Here is an 11,182-nt window from a genome sequence, read left to right as displayed (position 1 = left end):
GGAACAATGTAAATATATTTGATAAACAATGGAAAAATGATTACGCCACCACCACCACCACCACCACCACCAACAACAACAACAACAACAACAACAACAACAACAACACCACCAACCACTGCAGCACATGTTCATCCAACCTGTCAACCAGCTGGCCAGCCAGCCAGTTAACCAGCCAACTGCCCTTCTGTTGCTTCACAAATAAGAAAATATTGAAAGGGACACTCAATGCACACATTAGAACAAAAAAAGAAAAAACAGAGAGGGGTTAACACAATAGAATGTCATGCAAATCAATGTTTTGTTTTGTTTTGTTTCGTCTTGTTTTGTTTTGGTTTGTGGGGGCAGTGAGGAAGTATTTTTATTTATTTATTTATTTATTTGGGAATTACGCAAGGTAAAGTTACTGGTGAAAGGTAAACAGGAAACAAAGAAGATATTTGTGAAATGAAATAGGAAATGTCAATAGGTAAGAACCCAATGGTTAGAATGTTGGAAGCAACAAAATAAGCCTCTAAGTCACAGGTTCCCAACAGGTGTGCTGCGAGATCAACCGAGGGGTGTTGTGAAATATACATACATATGTGGTATTATGATTGATCATTTAGAGTCAAAAATACATTTTGATAATATTTTAACAATAGATATTATTGTCACCTTATATTTTGTAATGTTGTCTGTTACATTTTTTGTATTGTCATCTATTTTATGTTTATTATATCAAAGGACATAGTTTTCTGAAACAGATGTTATTATCCAGGAACAAAGTTTTGTTATATTGATGTTGAATCAAAAAACATCTGTTATATTATATTTTCAAATAGGGGTGCCATGGATTTCTGAAAGCCTTGAGGCAGAAAAGGTTGGGATACTGTGCTCTATGTGGTCTCTTAACATGCTGAGAACAGACGCTAAACATTGCAGCCTTAACCCTTTGGCATTCAGGTAACTCTGTCAAAAGACTTATGGTGAAACTCTCAGCAATGGGTGTAAGAGATGATCTCTATAACTGGTTGAAGTCCTTCATTATCGGCCGAAAAGAGGTTGTCACAGTTCTAGGACAGCGCTCTTCACCATATGAGATGACATCTAGTGTACCACAGGGATCTGTTCTTGGCCCCCTTTTATTTGTTGCATATGTTAATGACAGATCCTGTACACTATAGATCTTTATTGCAATCAGACCTGGACATAATGCAGCAGTGGATCATGGACTGGCAACTTAAACTGGCTGTGGACAAATGTACCACCATGCATTTTGGGAGGAAAAACCCAGAGTCTACTTACTCCCTCCACAACACTAATCTCAAAAAGTCTTCTTGTGAACGTGACCTGGACATTATTGTCAACAGCGATTTGCATTGGACAAAACACATTACTAAAATTGCCAAGAAGACTGAGGGTGTCTTGGCATCACTCACCAAGTCCTTTGTGAGCCACTCTCCAGCTATCTATCTGCGGCTTTATATAGCTATGGTACGACCTCACCTTGAATTTGCATCACCAGTCTGGAACCCTTTTCTTGCCCAGGATATTAACCATCAGGAAACTGTTCAGTGACGTGCAACCAAGAAAATACCCTCCATCTGGCATTTGCCATATTCTGAATGCCTTACTTCCCTGGGTATGGATACATTGAAACTCCGATGTCTGGCAGCTGACTTGGCAGACACCCATAAATTATTAACCATCTTACTAACAATAACTCTGAGCACCTTTTCAAACTCCACCTGTCTAACACCTGTGGACATATTTACAAAGTCAGAAAACAGCACAGCTCCCATGACTTCAGGAAACATTTTTTCACACTAAGAATTGCTGAAGCATGGAACAAACTGCCGGCATCAGTTGTTAGTTGTCGGAGCACTGCATCCTTCAAAACTTCCATGCTTCCTGAGATTCACCAACACTACACCTGATTTTCTCCCCTCCATACACATACAAGCATGTATCTGACTCATACACTGTTCACTTTCCAGACATTTGTACATTACTGCATATGCTTTATACGCATTTTTGACAAGTTGTGGTGCACCTGAGCACTGTATACAATAATTTCATTATTATTATTATTATTATTATTATTAATATTTATTTCTTAATATTGTTTTGAATCAATCATGCATTATCTAATAGCTTTGAGATTTCAATGATATGATTGTACATTTTTAGAATGACATTGTAGGGTAGGTGTGAAAGATTGGATCTAGCTACTTTGAACATAAAACATAAAACAAGTAGAATGGACCAGATATGGCTGTTTTAAGCCTTTAGCATTCAGATTACTCTGTCAAATGTAATGCTTATTTATTCACATTGTTTTGAATTAATCACGCATTATCGCATAGCTTTGAGATTTCAATGATTTCTGAAGACTTTCATAAATTTATGACAAAATTTATGATAAATTTTAGAATGACATTGTAGAGCAGGTGAAAGGAGCCAGATTTTTTACGTTTGAACATAAAACAGATAAAATATTTAGGCCAGACATGGCCAGTTTAAATACTAAATGAATATATATTTATATATAGGCATGTGTAAAACCCTTTAGCATTCAGATTACTCTACCAAATGTAATGTTTATTTATTCACATTGTTTTGAATAAATCATGACTTATCTCGTAGCTTTGAGATTCCAATGGTGTGATTGTTTAGTTTTAGAATGACATTGTAGGATAGGTGTATGAGGTTGGATCTTTTATGTTTAAACGTAAAACAGGTAGAATATTTGGTCCAGATATGGCCAATTTAAATACTAAAAAGATATATATGTATACGTCTGGTTTAACCCTTTCGTGTTTAGATTTCTCTGTCAAACGTAATGCTTATTTATTCACATTGCTTCAAATTAATAACATCTTCTCTCATTGCTTCAAGATTTCAATGATGTGATTGTTTATTTTCAGAATGACATGGTTGGTTAGGTGTGAAAGGCCAGACCATGCCAGTTTGAACATACAACAAGAATATATTTCAAACTAAGAGTTAAACAACAACATGCTTTCTTGAAGAATGTTATTTGATGAAAGGGAAAACATGAGATTGGAACAGTCGTTGTTGCACGTGCATTTGTGAGGTTATTATTCTTCCCAACCACATGGTTCTTGGTTCAGTCCCATTGTGTGACACCTTTGGCAAGTGTCTTTTACTATAGCCTTTGGGCTGACAAAAGCATTGTGTGTAGATTTGTTAGACAGAAACTGAAAGAAACTCATTAAATATATCATCATCATCGTTGTCGTCGTTAAATGTCCGCTTTCCATGCTGGCATGGGTTGGACAGCTTGACTGAAGGCTGGCAAGCCAGAAGGCTGCACCAGGCTCCAATCTGACCTGGTAAATTTGCTATAGCTGGATGCCCGTCCTAATGCCACCCACTCTGAGAGTGTAGTGGGTGCTTTTTATGTGCCACTCAGACAGTACTGGCATGGACCACACTTGAATGGTGCTTCTTACATGCCACCAGCACAGGAACCAGTCAGGTGGCACTGTCATTGACCACAGCAATGACTTCACTTGACTCAACAGGTCTTCACAAGTGCAGTTTATTGCCCAATGATTGAAGAGTACTCTTAAATGGGCCAGTTATGCTGCACTGGCATAGGCCATGATTCTGGTCCTACTTGGCTTGCCAAGTCTTCTCAAGCACAGCATATCTCCAAAGGTCTTGATCACTTCTCATTGCCTCCATGAGGCCCAACGTTTGGAGGTCATGCTTCACCACCTCATCCCAGGCCTTCCTGGGTCTATATATACATACATACATAAATACATACATACATACATACATACATACATACATACATACATACATACATACATACATACATACATACATATATATATGCATATATATATACAGGTAAATTTTTCTTGCTCACAATAGTTTTCTTTTAAACAGAGTAGGATGTTTAAGTAAGGAATGCACATGAGTTAATGCAGTGAATATTTTAGAAATAGATGTTAAAATGTTATTTTCAACTAAAGATTGCAGAGTATGTTTGTTATGCAAAGCATGAAATCAATTGATATTGAAATATACATTACTTATTGATGTATTCAACGTGAATGTAAGCCTATTTCTCATATGTTCATTGCATTGCTCGTGTGTATCTTTATCATGAGTTTATGGTGGTTTTTGGAGCATTGCAAGTGGTATCATATACCCTACTGAATCTAAATTTACTTTATATTGTGCCTGTAATGGAGTGAACTTGCTAGTCAATTTATTGTTACCTTATTAATACTATTAATAACAGCAATAATACTTTTTTATTTACATATATATATACATACATATATACTTCACGTTTTCTATTTTTCTAGTCATCACTCTGTCATATGGGCCACCTGTATTGCCAACTATTACCTACCTTACTTTTGTCCAGCTCAACTGTTGTTAATAACTCTGCTCCCACCACAAATAATCTTGCCTTCTCTATCATATTCTTTCTCCTTTAATCACCATTTCTGGTCTTTCTACTGTCATTTTCCCGTCTCTCCTTTTCCCCTCCTCGGTTATCTGAGCAAAAGCCCCATACTTACATTCTTGCCAGCTATTGCTATCATTCCTGCTGTCATTACTCCTACTGTTATTCCCCTCTTTGGTCTACACACCTTAGTTTACTAAATATCATCAGCATTTACATTTACTGTATACAAGGCACTCCTCTCTGGTACTGGCACCATGACAGAGCACACCATTTCATGCTTATTTGAGAACAATCTGTTTACTGATCTGTGCTATCTCATCATCATCATCATCACCATCGTTTCACATCTGCTTTCCATGCTAGCATGAGTTGGACGATTTGACTGAGGACTGGCGAGCCAGATGGTTGCACCAGGCTCCAATCTGATCTGGCAGAGTTTCTACAGCTAGATGCCCTTCCTAATGCCAACCACTCCAAGAGTGTAGTGGGTGCTTTTTACATGCCCCCAGCATGAGGGCCAGTCAGGCGGTACTGGCAACAGCCACGCTCAAATGGTGCTCTTTATGTGTCACCTGCCCAGGAGCCAGTCCAGTGGTACTGGCAACGACCTCACTCAAATGTTTTTCACATGCCACCGGCACAGAAGCCAGTTTGCTGTTCTGGCAACGATCACGCTCAGCTGGTGCTCTTAGCGCTCCACTAACACGGATGCCAGTCATTGAATATGATTTCGATTTTGATTTCATTTGCCTCAACAGGTCTTTGCAAGCAGAGTTTAGTGTCTGTTAACCAATAATAAATTAACAAATGTATAGTGAACAGCAAAAACCAAAACAAATCAAATCTGATAGATTAAAACAGGAATATATTATTCACTGTTGTGTTTGTCACAGGAGAATTTTGCAATGAATATGTATTCTTAAAACACTTAATTCATTTACAAAAAAGATTCTGAGAAAAGAAGAGATAGTCTCAAGAATCAAAATTATCCAAATGCTGACGTACCATTAAGGAAATGATTTATTGTGTGGAGATTAAGAGGATAGTTATAGGTAATAAATCAAGAATTTATGTTGTATGGGCATTGATAAGCCTGTTTTTGTTTATGCTGCTCTTAAATATGGAAATAGCCATTCTGAGTTGTTTCTCAACTCATTTTTCTTTAATTTATTGATGCTTGTCTATGAGAGGCTTGACCCTTCAAGCATCTCCCGCCAGCCATATTTTATCCCCCATCCACTTTTCATTCTCTAACACCAATTACTTTTATCACCTGAGAGCAGAATAGGCACATGTTACATCTCTCTGATTTCTCAGTTACCTTCACACCCCTCCCATAAGTTATCTTCTTCTACCACCTCTGCTTACTGACTCCATCAATCATTTTCTTTCTGTGTCTTCTCTCTCTTCTTCCTTATGCTGCTCTCTGTCATCAACTCCTCACTTACCTGCTATTACCCTCAATGTCTACTGGGCCCCTGAGCCCCACTCCTATATTTTTCTCCATCATTCGCTGTAGTCACTTCATCCTGTTCACTCATTCAGCCCCAACTTCTATATTACCTCACCTATTCTCACCACCTTCCATGTCCCTTGAGGGCATGTCTTGACACATCTCTGTCATTATCTCTCTCTCACTATTGCTCTCTTTATCTTACACTCCAATTTACTTTCCTTTGTTTATCAACTCAACACAACACCTATATCTGTCTCCTCTGTACCTTAAATCTCTCAACTGGCATTATGTCATATCCCCCACCCCAATACTACACCTCCGCTCCCTGTTGAGTGAGTTTTGTCCCCGTAAGATACTTGGTGAGCCTGCCTGTGCTGGTGTCACATAAAAAGCAACCAGTATACTCTGTAAAGTGGTTGGCATTAGGAAGGGCATCCAGCTGTAGAAACCAAGCCAAATCAGATTGGAACCTGGTGCAACTCTCCAGCTTGCCAGCTCTAGCACTCAGTACACACTATAAAGTGGTTGGCACTAGGAAGGGCATCCAGCTGTAGAAACCAAGCCAAATCAGACTGGAACCTTGTGCAGCTCTCCAGCTTGCCACCTCTAGCACTCAGCAGACACTATAAAGTGGTTGGCACTAGGAAGGGCATCCAGCTGTAGAAACCAAGCCAAATCAGACTGGAACCTTGTGCAGCTCTCCATCATGCCACCTCTAGCACTCAGCACACACTATAAAGTGGTTGGCACTAGGAAGGGCATCCAGCTGTAGAAACCAAGCCAAATCAGACTGGAACCTTGGGCAGCTCTCCAGCTTGCCACCTCTAGCACTCAGCACACACTATAAAGTGGTTGGCACTAGGAAGGGCACCCAGCTGTAGAAACCAAGCCAAATCAGACTGGAACCTTGTGCAGCTCTCCAGCTTGCCACCTCTAGCACTCAGCACACACTATAGAGTGGTTGGCACTAGGAAGGGTATCCAGCTGTAGAAACCAAGCCAAATCAGACTGGAACCTTGTGCAGCTCTCCAGCTTGCCACCTCTAGCACTCAGCACACACTATAGATTGGTTGGCACTAGGAAGGGCATCCAGCTGTAGAAACCAAGCCAAATCAGACTGGAACCTGGTGCAGCTCTCCAGCTTGCCATCTCTAGCACTCAGTACACACTATAAAGTGGTTGGCACTAGGAAGGGCATCCAGCTGTAGAAACCAAGCCAAATCAGACTGGAACCTTGTGCAGCTCTCCAGCTTGCCACCTCTAGCACTCAGCACACACTATAAAGTGGTTGGCACTAGGAAGGGCATCCAGCTGTAGAAACCAAGCCAAATCAGATTGGAACCTGGTGCAACTCTCCAGCTTGCCAGCTCTAGCACTCAGTACACACTATAAAGTGGTTGGCACTAGGAAGGGCATCCAGCTGTAGAAACCAAGCCAAATCAGACTGGAACCTTGTGCAGCTCTCCAGCTTGCCAGCTCTAGCACTCAGCAAACACTATAAAGTGGTTGGCACTAGGAAGGGCATCCAGCTGTAGAAACCAAGCCAAATCAGACTGGAACCTTGTGCAGCTCTCCAGCTTACCAGCTCTAGCACTCAGCACACACTATAAAGTGGTTGGCACTAGGAAGGGCATCCAGCTGTAGAAACCAAGCCAAATCAGATTGGAACCTGGTGCAGCTCTCCAGCTTGCCACGTCTAGCACTCAGCAGACACTATAAAGTGGTTGGCACTAGGAAGGGCATCCAGCTGTAGAAACCAAGCCAAATCAGACAATGGAACCTGGTGTAACTTCTGGCCTACCAGCTCCTGTGAAACTGGCTAACTTTTGCCGGAGAGTTAATGATGATGATGATGATATTGTCAAGGTGATAAATGTTTTCTACTCTTTCAATATACGGCTATGTCCCTTGGCTGTTGGAGATAAGGTTGCAGAGTTGCTATGCTGATAATGCCTATTGAAGCAGAAACAGCTGTCCACAAATGTCCTCTTATCTCCAGATAATAAGCCTGTCCCTTTTTTTCGCCCTTAATGGCAAGTCAACTTTCTAGAGTTTTTAGTTCTTCAGATTATCTCCCTTTCCCATATGGAGCCGGTCTCGAACACCATCTGGTAACTATGATACATCCTGTAAAGGCAGGGAATAATTATTAAAATTCAAGAATTTATATTGTATGGTTTTTAACATGCTTCTATTTGTCTATGTTGTTCAAATGCATTCAACTAGCCACTCTGAGTTACTTCTCTTGTTTCCTATCATTTCTATAAAGCATGGGATATATATATATACACACACACACACGCATATATATATATATATATACACACACACACACATATATATATATATATATATTAAAATTCTTAAGCCTTCTGTAGTTTTTTCACTCTTTTCTATTTTCTATATATATACACCAATCCGACCATGGCCGTTGCCAGCCTCGCCTGGCACTTGTGCAGGTGGCACGCAAAAAGCACCCACTACACTCACGGAGTGGTTGGCGTTAGGAAGGGCATCCAGCTGTAGAAACATTGCCAGATAAGACTGGAGCCTGGTGCAGCCTTCTGGCTTCCCAGATTCCCGGTCGAACCGTCCAACCCATGCTAGCATGGAAAGCGGACGCTAAACGATGATGATGATGATGATATTGGATTCCATGCATCATTCAGTGAAGCACCTGGACACATCATGAGTGATGTTTCCTGGAATCATTTGTTGTTTGAGTCTTTCAACATCAGACACCTTCACTATGGTGACTTAAACAGTCATGATGATATAACCAGTAGTTTTTTCTTTTAAAATTCCATGGACTTAAAACAATTCATATATTTCATATAATTTTCTATATCCAATTTAGTATGTTCAATGATGTAACACTTCCACTGGCTATCAAAACGATCGTAACTGATTTATACCATACCAGGCGTGGCTGTGTGGTAAGAAGCTTGCTTCTGGTTACTGCGCATGCATTGATTCAGTTGCTGGGTTTTTTTTTTTTGAGAGTCGGACAGGATTTTTGTGTTGCTTGGCAGCAGATTAGAGAAAATGTATTCAGACTTTAGCGGATCTGAATTGTCTTCAGCGGAGTAGGAGCTGGTGAAGGTGGTGAGGAGAATGGATGGAATATTGGAGAGAACAAGAAGTTTTTCTGAGGCGGCAGAGGTGAAGAGAAAGGATGTAGACCTGGCTGGACTAAAGGAATATGGGAAAATGGCACAGAAGGTGGGTGGTGACGTGAAGTTGTTGCTACCTAAAAGAATCATGTGGCAAATGAAGAGGAAAACTATCACCTATAGGGTGCACTCGCTGAAGAACAAAAAAGCTGAACAGGTGGAAGCAGAAATAATAGAAAAGGCGCTAAGGAAACAGTTGAACCAAATAATGTATATAACCGAAGGATGTAAATACGGGATAGCGGTCGTCCAGTTTAGGACAGTGGAAGAGGTAGGAGGCTGGCGATTGTGGTGGTGAGGAAAGAAGAGGTGGTGCTTCTGCCCACATATCTTGGAAGAAAGACTTCCAAGTTAAGGGTGGAAGCAATCCCACCTGGCTTGGGTCTTGGCATCCGTACTCGTTGGAAGTGAGGAGGTGGCTGTCCTCCTAGCCACGGAAATGGAAGAAGTAGGATGGAGAGGGAAATCACTGGATCTCATCCTGCAGGCAGAGAAGCAGCTAGAGAGCTGGCGGAGACGGTGACGTTGGGAGAAATTGTGTGAAGAACGTGGGTGGAAGGCAGAGTCCCACATTGTTTTAAATGTGGCCAAAAGGGTTGCATTAGAGCAACTGCCCTCTACAGAAGAAAACAAAAGATGAAACAACAGATAAGCCAGTTGTGGAGTCGGAGAAGAAAAGAAAGACGGAGGAAAGGAGGAAGAATGGATAGTAACAGAGAGTAGAAGGAAGAAGAGGAAGAAAAGAAAGAACATTGGGTGTGATGCGATACCCCAGTCCAACTCTGTCTCACCCAAGACCATTCAGACCCACCTGCCCTATACAGATACCAGACCTACCTCATTTCCCCACAGGAAAAAAGAAAAAGAAAAAAGAGCAGACACCACAGAATTTAGAAGACCCCCCCTCCTGCCAGTGAAAAAGGTTACAAAAGGGTGTTGTCGATGGAGCAATAGCAAGAGCGGAAATAGAAGGGCTAGACCAGAGACTAAAGAAGAATTAGGACTCAGAGGCGGTGAGTGGTGTTACTCCGTGTGGGGTTAGAAGCACACTCTTGATATTTTCATTTTCAGATATCATGCATGTTGTCATAACCTTAATTCATTTTTTCATGTCCATTTTCATGACACTTACAGTATCATATTTTATTCTTACATATTTTTAATTGTCATATGTCTCCACATGTTTTGTAGTGTCACCTCTATGTTGTGCCTTTATGGCAAAATATTGAAATAAAGAAGCTTGCATCCCAACCAGATGGTTCTGAGTTCAGTCTCATTGCATGGTACCTTGGGCAAATGTCTTTTGCTATAGCCTTGGGTCAATCAAAGTGCTGTGAGTGGATTTGGTTGACGGAAACTGAAAGAAGCCTGTTGTATACATATATGTGTGTGTGTGTGTATATATATATATATATATATATATATATATATATATATATATATACATATACTTATATATATGTGTTTGTTGTTTGTGTCTGTCCCACACTATTACATGACAACCGATGTTGATGTGTTTACGTCCCTGTCAGCGGTTTGGCAAAAAGAGACTGATAGAATAAGTGCTAGGCTTGCAAAGAATAAGTGCTGGGGTCGATTTATTCGACCAAAGGTGGTGCTCCAGCATGGGCACAGTCAAACGATTGAAACAAGTAAAAGAATAAAAGAATACCAGTATCTTAATTGCTTTGATTATTTTAATTTTATATCCCGCAATTGATATATTATTCTTATAATGGGTACATCTTATGAATTTTCAGTTTGTGTAGAGTACTTTGGATCTCAGATGTCTTAGATGACATTTTTTTCTACTCTATGAAACCCCGTTAACCGGTATTTTGCTAGGAATGCTGACTGGAGGTATTCACCTGGATTATCGGAATCCCCCTTAGATAGATACATGTACATTCGCATGTGTGTGTGTGTGTATGATATACATAAATATAGATATACATATATATGAAAATATATACAAATACATATATATATACATACATATATGTGTGTGTGTGTACATATATATATATATATATACACATACACAATATATATATATATATATATATATATACACACACACACGTACATATGTATATGTGTGTGTGTATACACTCATAC

The 11,182-nt window shown here is 40.1% G+C and overlaps 1 protein-coding gene across 2 annotated transcripts in view; it reads right to left on the bottom strand.

The window, feature by feature from the left end:
* The window catches only part of LOC115222620 (glutaredoxin domain-containing cysteine-rich protein CG31559-like), a 119,572-nt gene that overhangs the window by 41,503 nt on the left and 66,887 nt on the right, over nt 1-11,182 (bottom strand). The gene's annotated exons all lie outside the window — the stretch shown is intronic.

The sequence above is a fragment of the Octopus sinensis genome, linkage group LG20 (assembly GCF_006345805.1).
Source record: "Octopus sinensis linkage group LG20, ASM634580v1, whole genome shotgun sequence".
In the NCBI taxonomy this organism is placed as follows: domain Eukaryota; kingdom Metazoa; phylum Mollusca; class Cephalopoda; order Octopoda; family Octopodidae; genus Octopus; species Octopus sinensis.
The sequence above is the reverse complement of the archived record's forward strand: the minus strand, read 5'-3'. Positions and strand labels throughout refer to the sequence as shown.